The 12,521-nt window shown below is 42.9% G+C and overlaps 1 protein-coding gene across 1 annotated transcript in view; it reads left to right on the top strand.

Moving 5' to 3' along the window:
* Window positions 1-11,740: 11,740 nt before the first annotated feature.
* The window catches only part of LOC108550797 (uncharacterized), a 62,487-nt gene continuing 61,706 nt past the window's right edge, over window positions 11,741-12,521 (top strand). The window contains exon 1 of the mRNA XM_017904663.1: window positions 11,741-11,796. The gene's annotated coding sequence lies outside the window, so the exon portion shown is untranslated. The remainder of the gene's footprint in view (window positions 11,797-12,521) is intronic.

Here is a 12,521-nt window from a genome sequence, read left to right on the forward strand (position 1 = left end):
TGGGTGTTCGAAAAATCGTGGTGCAATCAGCAACAGAGTGATTACTCGAATAAAACTGAGCCGAAAATCGAGAAAATGAAGTCTCAAATTAATTATTTCAAATTTCACGTTTGCCTAACCTGTCAAACCTCTCTGTTGCTTCCATCTGTGAACAATATCAGTTAGAATATAATCCAATTTTATATTCGGATAGTAAGTAGCAAACTACAAATTTCAGTAACTGATTTATTTCAGTAATTTACAATTTTGTAGACGAATTAACGAAACGTGAATTGAACCTAATGTGCCTGATTTTTAACTTTTTCGAACGCGTGAATGATATTATCTTTCGACTAATCGCGATTTTGATTATTTTGGGAATAAACTATTCCTTTGACGTGACTGCACAAGTAAATCACGTGTCCAATTGCACGCGTGCTAATAAATTTTGAAACTTAAAAAAAGATATTCTATATTTACATCTCAGGTTTATGCTTGCCAGTTGTACCACCACGATTTTTCGTACACCTTGTATATATTATTACCAAAGTATGTTTAATTATTCTCTAGAAAATTCGTTGCTAACTCGAGTATCAATTTTAAGTCAATAAGAATTTTTCGAGATAACAAAATTCTTTGTTAATTTTCGTTTTCAATTTTATAATTTTTGGTATAGGTGTATAAATATATGTGTATAAATAAATGAATGACTTAGATAATTTAACGATCCAAAATTATTCGGTCATTTAATAATTTAATACGAGGATTGATTATTTAATCGTTTAAATATTTAACTAACGCGTATTCAGATCGCAGAAGTGTCTGTATTCCAAATATTACATCGTCGATCAGATGATCGACAAACAAAGTCGTCTAGCCATCTGGTTTAAATGAAACTGTAGAAATCGATGCAACATCGTTCGCGCTCGCGTTTGTTAATCGAAACTCGAAATTGGCGAAAAGCAGAGAAGCGAGGCCGGAAAAGCAGACAGTCTAGCAAACCTATCAATAAACCACAGAAAAATCAAACGAGGCTTAGATTTCAGGAAATTCCGACAAGTTCCATAACATCTGGCTTATCCGCAAAATTAGTCCAGTGACTGCGATTTCGGGGAATTTCACTGACATTAGGGGAATACCATGCTACGTGGACAACTCACCACTGCTGAACTATACCGGGGTCTCATCAGCCCCTTTTTCAGAAGAAATTTAAGCGTAGGTAGGTTTCTTCCTTCATTGACATCGCTACAAAGTGTCACGTAATATAATTGGTAACCTAATATGAAAAATACATCGCATAATTTCAAATTTAGGGTAATAAGTGAATTTTCGTTAACCTATTCATCGAGTCCCTCCTCCAAACACAAAATAAAAATTTTGTAAAAGAAAATCAATTTTTGGTTGATAGATACTAACTCTGGAACATATAGACGTAAATTTAATTATGCATTGAAAAATAAACAATGACAAAATTCGTACTTCTTAATGCTTTGTATATTATATTATAAACATTATAATATAAACACTAATGAATAGCAGTAACGATTAGAAAATATAAATTGACAAATTTAATGAAATTTCGAAGTCTTAAATACCTACATACTTTAGACATAGCAAATAAATAAATAAAATAAATTTCTGTAATAAGAAATTGTTTTACAATGGAAACCAAGCTATTGACGTAATTTTTAATTGTATTTATTAAAACTAGACTGATCTTTGCATCCACAGCGGCAGTTAGGTATGCAGACGACAAAGATACCAGTAAAGTAGAAGGAATATTTTCCTGGCTGAAGGATGTTCTCAGACCAGGTAAGGAATCAAATTTTTCCTGTACCCTGACACACTATTAACCCTTTGCACTCGACGATTTCTTGGCTGAAGAAGAGTAGGAGTTCGAAGATTTTGTGCTATAAAGTTGACGATGTTTTTCTGAGCAAGGAATAAGAAGTAGTATAGTAATTGACACGTGGAATTATTTGATTTCGATTAAATTTGATATATTAATTAATATCGGTCTTCAAAGTTTTAGCAAATGGTGACTGAATGGTGCCTTTGGAGTGCAAAGGGTTAACAGTGTACTTAACCATAATTTCTACGTAATAAAAATATTAGCAAAATGGAGTCACAATTTGAAAAAACAATACTGTCCCTTTGTTCCTTAATACTGAATAATTGGTCGATAAAAAGATATTTGGAATAGCCTAGAATAAAATATTAATAATTATTTATTAATATCAATCATATAATGTTGAAAAGCAATGGTTATGTTTAAATTACAATTACCAATGTTAATTTTATTTATTTGTTAGATGAAATGAATTAATTTGCTGTCTTTTCGTCTTTAATATCCTCCCACATCTCTCATCAACAATGTATTCACACACACTCGCAGCCCTCACTTCAATTCTCATCACCTATGAACCTCCTGTTGCACAAATAAAAATCAGGAAATGATGTTAATTATTTTGATACGAAAAATTATTGGCTGCAAATGTGTTAGCTTATCAGCTTGACCCAACGATTAAATTAAACCCTCTGAACGTTCTAAGAAACCTATGACCCAACAACTTAAGACAATAGTCGCGATTTCAGCGCCAATGTAACGCTTTGTAGACAGTAGGACCGACGAAGCTGTAAGCGTGATCGATCGCGGGGCAACGTCGCCCGAGAAACACGAAATAAGTTGCACCAAACTCAGGGACATAACCGACCAGAACTTCATCGACGTTGATAAATCGATTAAAGCACCAAAAGATGACGAAAGGACGACCCTAGGAAATCTAGTAGACTATTCCGGTGGTATCTCGATCTCGAATGCAAAAGTCGACGAGGAAACGAATAATGACAACGTTGACACTAGTCTAAAGCGGACGTATGGATCACGATCCATCCTGTATCACGATCCTCTGATTTTGGCAGAGAAAACGAGGACACAGGTCCGGACGATCGTCAGCTGCGCTCCCAGAAGAACGAAGCCACCTATCAGAGAGCCCAACATGCCTGAACAGCAGCAGAAGAAGGACGACAAGAAGGACAAGAAGAAGAAGAAGCCAGTGATACGTATGGAGAACGGGATGTCCGAGAACTGCCAAAACGAAGTCACTGCCGAGTGCAGGAACGACCTGTACGATAACCTGGACGTAAACTTCCAGTGGGGTATCAGACTCCCCGAAGAATTGGAGAAGGAACAGCACTTGGAGTCGAAACAGGACTGCGAGGTTGGTCTAAAGAGGATGGAGAACTCTCTTTCTGCTGACACTAACTATTCCAGTTATCAGGTCTTCTCCTCGCAGGCCATGGGTGCCATCCGAGAGATAAGAGACCTGCAAGTGACCATGAGCTCGACGAAGGACACGGACAAGAGCGCAGATGCGATCGCCACTGGCGACACGAGTAGCGAAAAATCGGACAAAGCTATAGAGAGCACCAGTCCAGTTGCTTCGAAGGAGATCAAGGAAGTGACCAGCATAGAGTCGCTGAAGAAGATACTGAAGACGTCGCCCATCGTGATGAAGGAGACCAGCGTGGTCGACGAGGATTACAACGTCCCCACCAATGCGAACTTCGACGCAGAGCTAGCTGCTTGGAAGGATCTAGTTCTCAAGTCCAAGGTCCCCGTGGATCCTACCAAAGAGGAATTCATAGGCACAGAGACTACCAGACAAGCTGAGATGCTGTCCATCAGACCGGAACCGCCTCAGCCGAAGCTGGACGTGCAAGCCGTGCCAACTACTGACGACTCCATGAAGGACGACGAGGAGGAGGTTGAGTTCTCCAGAGATGTGAAAGGTAACGCGACCTCGATGGATGTAAGACGAACCAGCAGCCCCAGTGACGTACAGAAGATGGACAGCAAGAAACTGCACACGGGGCCGATTTGTTGGCTCAACAGACGTGGCCATGGAAATGGTTTCAACGGGGGACTGAGATTGAACAATTCGTGGATCTTGGACTCGTTGGAGAACGACGCCAACATCGTGGCGTCCGATTTTTCTACCAGTACTGACGGTGGCTGGAGCGATGCTGAACGAATTCCTGCGGATGGAGCAGCTGAAGCCAAAATAGAGCCAGTGGAGACTGATCCGCAGGCCAATGTCGCGAGCAGTCAAGAGATGGAACGAAGCAGCGACGCAAACTTGGAAAATGTGTCTTCCAACGAGGCTACTCAGGAACAACGTCAGGAACAACGAGAGCAAACGGTAAATTTTGAGCAACAGGAACAGCCAAAGCTCGAGGAGGAGTTTGCGAGTAGCTTGAACACGATTCCTGAAAGGGAAATTGACATTTCTCTGACTCGTATGCCACAGGAGAATCAGGATATGTTGGAAAATTCTCTATTGACACCCGCCCAAAGAGATTCGAAGAAATACGAGACTGATGATCGCGTGCTTCCTCTACCTGACGATATCCAGATCAATTCTGAGTATGCAAATGCGTACGAGGACGACTTTTATCCTAGCTACGAGTCCATGGCATTGGAACACCCAGGTAATGATCCCTTTTTGCAACTTTTGAGGTTACGCGTATCTTTGTATCTTTGTTTGAAAAGTTAGTTCGCGATGAAACCTAAATGTGTCACTAATTATAGTGGATCTTAGCTTAGAAAGTGTCATTCATTACCGAGTCCAGGTATAACTAATAGCTGGTAGAAAGTACAGAAATGTTCCATGCTCTGATATTTATAAATAATAAAACCATTCTCTTAAAGCAAAAATTATTCCTTGCAGAGAAAGTATCCTCCGATCAGAACCAGGAACAATCCTTGGCAGGGGAGGAACAGCCACGAATCGACGAGGACAGAAAACTATTCGCCGGACAAGCAGGACAAGCTTTGGATTCTAGCGAATACATCATTGACAGCAATTACATAAAGGTGCCAGGTGATCCTTACCCGTACAGCAAGGAACACTTCAACAAATGGCGTATGAGCCGCGAGATTCACCTTGGCCCCATAAAAGACCTAGAACAGGGGGACATCTTGGACACACCGATCAACAGCCCGACCCCTGGCAGACGAGTCGAAATTCAACAACCGGTCCGAAAGATGTCACTGAATTCTCATATTCGAGAAACACCGGATGACGTTCATCATTAAATAGTTTCTCAAAAGTACCAAACAACTGACCCTGTCAATTTCAAGATCCTATACTGAAAACAACTACTGGGGAATGAAATGAAACATCAAATTCGTTGAGAAGATTGGGTTTTCGTGGAGTCCAACGTTAATTGCTATTGTGAATAAAACTTCCTCGTGTCCAAGATGTTTGTAATACCTGGTAAACATATTGTCCCGACTCTAACCTGTACCTAGTGTCCAATATTGTTCATGATACACTGAAACCACGAATAAACGTTATTAAACCAAAAGTTGGTGCAAATCCACAATGTTTCCTTTACGTTGACCACGAACCGATCATTTTGTGTAATCTTGGACACTTTAAGTGACACCAGACCTATCAGAAGACAGCTGCACGCTGTAAATACCTCTGCTGGATCGACAGCTAATACCTAGCTGACCAAGACACGCCGTGAAATCAGAAATAGGAGCCTGCGACTGGCCAGAGACTCTTCCACGGCCAGAAGAAAACATCCAACGATGGAACAACGATGCATCTCGAAGATACTACCGACAGACTCGTGACGAAGAACCATCGCGACTTCCTGGTGAGTGTTGCCCACGGATCGGGGCTTCGTTCGCTCATGACGGGCCTCCTTTTGTTCCTGTTCGCGATCACGATGCTCGAGGAAGCGGTCTTGCGGGTAATAAAGTTGTGATACAAAGTGAACGGACAGAGGAGCTGATACTCGGGCAGATCGCGATAATTAGCCGCATAGTGATACGCGGAACGGTTAATACCAGAGTTCCCGTGTCCGGGCCGGTGTAACCGATTATTACGCGATTTCTTGCGGCGACCTGGCGTAAATGATCGTGGACTGGGCCCGATCGTAATTAGCTGGCCGGTCGCGGTATTTGCGTTGCATTAGCGCTGAGCATCCCGTGATTGGGGGCTAACAAACGCTGGCGATGAACGATTAATGAACGTGGACGATGGAGTTCATCGCTAAATAACGATTCGACGGAATAAAGTGCTACATATTCTACCAGTACTGACGGTGGCTGGAGCGATGCTGAACGAATTCCTGCGGATGGAGCAGCTGAAGCCAAAATAGAGCCAGTGGAGACTGATCCGCAGGCCAATGTCGCGAGCAGTCAAGAGATGGAACGAAGCAGCGACGCAAACTTGGAAAATGTGTCTTCCAACGAGGCTACTCAGGAACAACGTCAGGAACAACGAGAGCAAACGGTAAATTTTGAGCAACAGGAACAGCCAAAGCTCGAGGAGGAGTTTGCGAGTAGCTTGAACACGATTCCTGAAAGGGAAATTGACATTTCTCTGACTCGTATGCCACAGGAGAATCAGGATATGTTGGAAAATTCTCTATTGACACCCGCCCAAAGAGATTCGAAGAAATACGAGACTGATGATCGCGTGCTTCCTCTACCTGACGATATCCAGATCAATTCTGAGTATGCAAATGCGTACGAGGACGACTTTTATCCTAGCTACGAGTCCATGGCATTGGAACACCCAGGTAATGATCCCTTTTTGCAACTTTTGAGGTTACGCGTATCTTTGTATCTTTGTTTGAAAAGTTAGTTCGCGATGAAACCTAAATGTGTCACTAATTATAGTGGATCTTAGCTTAGAAAGTGTCATTCATTACCGAGTCCAGGTATAACTAATAGCTGGTAGAAAGTACAGAAATGTTCCATGCTCTGATATTTATAAATAATAAAACCATTCTCTTAAAGCAAAAATTATTCCTTGCAGAGAAAGTATCCTCCGATCAGAACCAGGAACAATCCTTGGCAGGGGAGGAACAGCCACGAATCGACGAGGACAGAAAACTATTCGCCGGACAAGCAGGACAAGCTTTGGATTCTAGCGAATACATCATTGACAGCAATTACATAAAGGTGCCAGGTGATCCTTACCCGTACAGCAAGGAACACTTCAACAAATGGCGTATGAGCCGCGAGATTCACCTTGGCCCCATAAAAGACCTAGAACAGGGGGACATCTTGGACACACCGATCAACAGCCCGACCCCTGGCAGACGAGTCGAAATTCAACAACCGGTCCGAAAGATGTCACTGAATTCTCATATTCGAGAAACACCGGATGACGTTCATCATTAAATAGTTTCTCAAAAGTACCAAACAACTGACCCTGTCAATTTCAAGATCCTATACTGAAAACAACTACTGGGGAATGAAATGAAACATCAAATTCGTTGAGAAGATTGGGTTTTCGTGGAGTCCAACGTTAATTGCTATTGTGAATAAAACTTCCTCGTGTCCAAGATGTTTGTAATACCTGGTAAACATATTGTCCCGACTCTAACCTGTACCTAGTGTCCAATATTGTTCATGATACACTGAAACCACGAATAAACGTTATTAAACCAAAAGTTGGTGCAAATCCACAATGTTTCCTTTACGTTGACCACGAACCGATCATTTTGTGTAATCTTGGACACTTTAAGTGACACCAGACCTATCAGAAGACAGCTGCACGCTGTAAATACCTCTGCTGGATCGACAGCTAATACCTAGCTGACCAAGACACGCCGTGAAATCAGAAATAGGAGCCTGCGACTGGCCAGAGACTCTTCCACGGCCAGAAGAAAACATCCAACGATGGAACAACGATGCATCTCGAAGATACTACCGACAGACTCGTGACGAAGAACCATCGCGACTTCCTGGTGAGTGTTGCCCACGGATCGGGGCTTCGTTCGCTCATGACGGGCCTCCTTTTGTTCCTGTTCGCGATCACGATGCTCGAGGAAGCGGTCTTGCGGGTAATAAAGTTGTGATACAAAGTGAACGGACAGAGGAGCTGATACTCGGGCAGATCGCGATAATTAGCCGCATAGTGATACGCGGAACGGTTAATACCAGAGTTCCCGTGTCCGGGCCGGTGTAACCGATTATTACGCGATTTCTTGCGGCGACCTGGCGTAAATGATCGTGGACTGGGCCCGATCGTAATTAGCTGGCCGGTCGCGGTATTTGCGTTGCATTAGCGCTGAGCATCCCGTGATTGGGGGCTAACAAACGCTGGCGATGAACGATTAATGAACGTGGACGATGGAGTTCATCGCTAAATAACGATTCGACGGAATAAAGTGCTACATAGTGGATCGACTCTTTCAACGGATCCCTTGATTCTTTTTTCCCTGAGAAACGATAAAGCCAGCAGAGAGATGGAATCACGGAGTATACCTGGCCAGCCAATAATCGTTAGGATTTTCTTCACTTTTTCGCTACCTATGAGCAAGTCTACGGGGTGGCTGTCCGGCTCTGTAAACAATTACTTTGTAAAGAGGCGGTTGGCTAAACACACGTTCTCCGTTAAATCCACAAATAATAAAATCGCAGGGTTAAGTGCATTACGAGGAATATTTATACTTGTTGATTGCAGTTAATATTTCCCCAGGGCTTCTGGACGTGCCCTGCGCGGATTTCTACCCGAGAGGATCGATCCAATGCCCTGCCCGACATTTCAACTGCCTTAAAGTCGAAAATTACACCCTTATCGTTATCATCCGTGTAATCATTGATCATCAACTTTACGCACACCGTAAAACGTTCGACCGGTGATTTTACACTCGGCAGGCTTAGATAATATCGGCTGCAAGAACCCGGCTCACGAATAGCCGGACAAATCCATTTAAAATGTACACGTAAATCGAGCAAAACCACAGTTCCGCTCGAAACTGTAAATTATGGCGAGGATTCGTTTCGGTTCCTATAAAAGTGTCGAATTTTTCCAACAGAATATTCGAACACGCACAATCCAACGAATGGAAATCCGTCGACCTCGGTGGACTCGCTAAGTCTATCGAATCCATCGAGTAATAACGATGCAACGTCCTCGGTTGAAACTGCAGAGGCAGAAAACGAGATCGGAGGAACAGAAGATTCGAAGAAGATTGGCAGGAAGAACAAAAGTCCCGAGGAGCACATCGAGACTATTCAACCGGATATTAATTTTCCTTCGGGATCCAATACAGGCATTTCTAAGCGACGTACGAAGAGCAGTAAATTTTTCTTTCAAAAAATTTAAGCAATGGAACCGATAATTAAATATTTCATTCCTACAGGCAGGGCCAAATTAGTCCAAAAGCCGCAGGTCGAAAAAGAGGGAACCGAAACTAACGATGTGAGCATTCGTACACTGAGAAAGAAAGAGTTACTATGTGAGTGTTTCAATTATCACATATTTATTTGACAAAAATTTGTATTATTTGTTCGTTTCATATCATGTGAATATTAAAAATAATTTAGAAAATATTCCATACTCAGAAATGGAATATCAGAGTATTAAAAATAACTTGTTTCCTTAAATATTAATTTTTGGTATAATTTGAGTTACATATTGTTATTATAACTATGATATCTAATTGTATGAAACTAGCCTTAAACGTCCTTAAATTATTTCTAACAATGATCATTGTACTGTATTGTATATGAGTATTTATATGAGTATATATGAGTATATATAATATGAGTATTTATGTATATGAGTATTTATAAAAATACATTGGAATACTTTTCCCTGTTGCTTCCTTCAGTGGTAAAGAAAGAAGACATCGAAAAAATATACGAGCAAAAGAATTACGCTTACCTACGAGCGGAGGATATGAAAAAATTGCGGTTATTTCCAAGACGTAGACCCCCGATTACGGAACCAGACACTTCTACTGAGAAAACCTGAACAAAAAAATAAAATAATAATGTAAAACGATCAAAATTTATAACGAGTGTAAAAAAAAAATATTTCCAATAAAGATATTAATAAAAGGTAATTGGCTCTCGTTTCTAAAATTTATCGATACTCATTAGTCGGTATTATTCTTACCGTCGTTTAAGTAGGTATCGCTGTGACCGTGGATCAACAGTTCGTGTCAATGTTCAGTTCGAGCGGTTATACGGTTACATCGTATTTTTCCCGGATATATCATTAATTAACACGGTACGGTATAAAGACCATAAACTTATTCGACTCGCGATTATTTTCGTAAATCATACAGTTCGCGAAGCGTTTATGTATCGACGATACTCCGAAATATTTGATAAATGTCATTCGTCGTCGCTTCTCCTCGCAACGACAATCTAACCTGTAACCGGACAAGGGACGCCGCATCGTAATACAGTGAACGCGTGTGATTCGTTCGCGACACGTCTACGTATCGGTGGCACACGAGAATATTTGATGTACACTATTCGTCGTCGTTTCTCCTCGCAACGCTATTGTAACGTATAATCGAACGAGGGACGCGGAATCGTGATATAAATCGTGTGTGATACAGTTCGCGACACGTCTACGTATCGACGATATTTCTAATTCTCGATGAACGACATTCGTCGTCGTTTCTCGTTGCAACGCCACTATAACATATAATCGGACACGGAACGCGGAATCCTAACACAGTGAAATGCGTGTAAGCAGTCGCGACACGTCAACGTATTGGTGACACTCTAGAATATTCGATAGATACCATACGTCGTCGATTTCTTTTCGCATCGCCAATTTAACGTATATCCGGACAAGAGACACGGAATCGTGATATAAATCGCGTGTGATACAGTTCGCGACTCATCTACGTATCGACGATATTTCGAATTCTCGATAAACGACATTCGACGTCGTTTCTCGTTGCAACGCCATTACGACATATAATCGGACACGGAACGCGGAATCGTAACACAGTGAAATGCGTGGGAGCAGTTCGCGACGCGTCAACGTATCGATGACATTCTAGAATATTCCACAGACACCATTCGTCGTCTTTTCCCTTTGCAACGCGAATGTAATCTATAATCGGCCAAGGGACGACGAATAGTGATATAAATTGCGTGTGATACGGTTCGCAACGTGTCTACGTATCGATGATACCGGAGAATACTTGATAAATGCCATTCGTCGTCGATTTCTCTTCGCAACGACAATTTCACGTATAACCGGACAAGGAACGCGGAATCGTGATAGAGTGAAACGCGTATGATCAGTACGCGACGCGTCAACGTATCGATGGCATTCCAGAATATTCGATAGACACAATTCGTCGTCGAATTCGCTTCGCAACGCGAATGTAACCCATAATCGGACAAGGGACGCGGATCGGTAATATAAATCGCGTGTGATATGGTTCGGGACGCGTCTACGTATTCGTCGATGCTCCAAAATACTCGATGAACGCCATTCGTCGTCGTTTCTTTTCGGAACGCCATTGTAACCTGTAATTGGACAAGGGACGCGGAATCGTGGTACAGTGAAACGTGTATGAGCAGTTCGCGACGCGTTTACGTATCGATGGCATTCCAGAATATTCGATAGACACAATTCGTCGTCGAATTCGCTTCGCAACGCGAATGTAACCCATAATCGGACAAGGGACGCGGATTGGTAATATAAATCGCGTGTGATATGGTTCGGGACGCGTCTACGTATTCGTCGATGCTCCAAAATACTCGATAAACGCCATTCGTCGTTGTTTCTCTTCGGAACGCCATTGTAACCCATAACCGGACACGGGACGTGGAATCGTAATACAGTGTAACGCGTATAATACAGTTCGCGACGCGTCTACATATTAATAATACCTCGGAATATTCGATAAACACCATTCGTTGTCGATTTCTCGTCGAATCGCCAATCTAACCTACAACTAAACGAGGAATCGTGATACAGTGGAACGCGTGACACGTCGGTGATCTGCTATTGTTGCAAACGACCCGTTAAGGTGAGTCTATTGCTTGCTAAAATTGCTCGTTCCCGTGGCCGATTAAAAGCAATCAGGGAGCAGCCGTTCCATTTCAAAGTCGTATCGGCGAAATTGCTACGCGCGGTGTGGTTAGCTCGCTTTAAAAGCCTGCTCGATTCTCGGATCAACCGGGGCGGCCATTGTATCGTTAATCCGGCCTCGACACACCTGTCGACGATTGGACGACGGAAACGAGAGAGGCGAACAGAGGACGATGATAAGGTGGAGAGCGATCGGCTAGGTCGTTGGAGAGCGGACACGTGTAGTTAGGTAGGTCGAGACGAGCAAGCGAATTCGTCGGCGTGTTCGTGCGAACTATCGACCCGCGGCGCGAGATGCGTGCCTACCGGTCACGAACGCGTCCGCCCGGAGGCTGTTATTTTGCCGGCGGGAACGCAGCCATCTCCGAATCGTCTCGAGCCTATCTAATCATTCAAATCGCGGCAACCCGCCTAATCGCGGTATACGCAACCGCTGCTGCCCATCGGTCTTCTTCCTCTTTGGTTCCAGACCTCGACTTCCACGCCAATAACGCAATAACGCGCCGGGGAATAATGCTAGATTGCCGGCCTGATTGCTCTCCTCTCGTGCAGAGAGAACTCGCGCCGCGTAACTCGTTCGCCTATACGTGGATGCACGTATAGGTTAGGCGGCAGCTGCTTCTGGTCGGCAGTGTTTCTGGTTTCTGTGAATTTTTAGCTTCC

The sequence above is a fragment of the Eufriesea mexicana genome, unplaced genomic scaffold (genome assembly GCF_001483705.2).
Source record: "Eufriesea mexicana isolate 0111107269 unplaced genomic scaffold, ASM148370v2 scaffold2977, whole genome shotgun sequence".
NCBI lineage: Eukaryota > Metazoa > Arthropoda > Insecta > Hymenoptera > Apidae > Eufriesea > Eufriesea mexicana.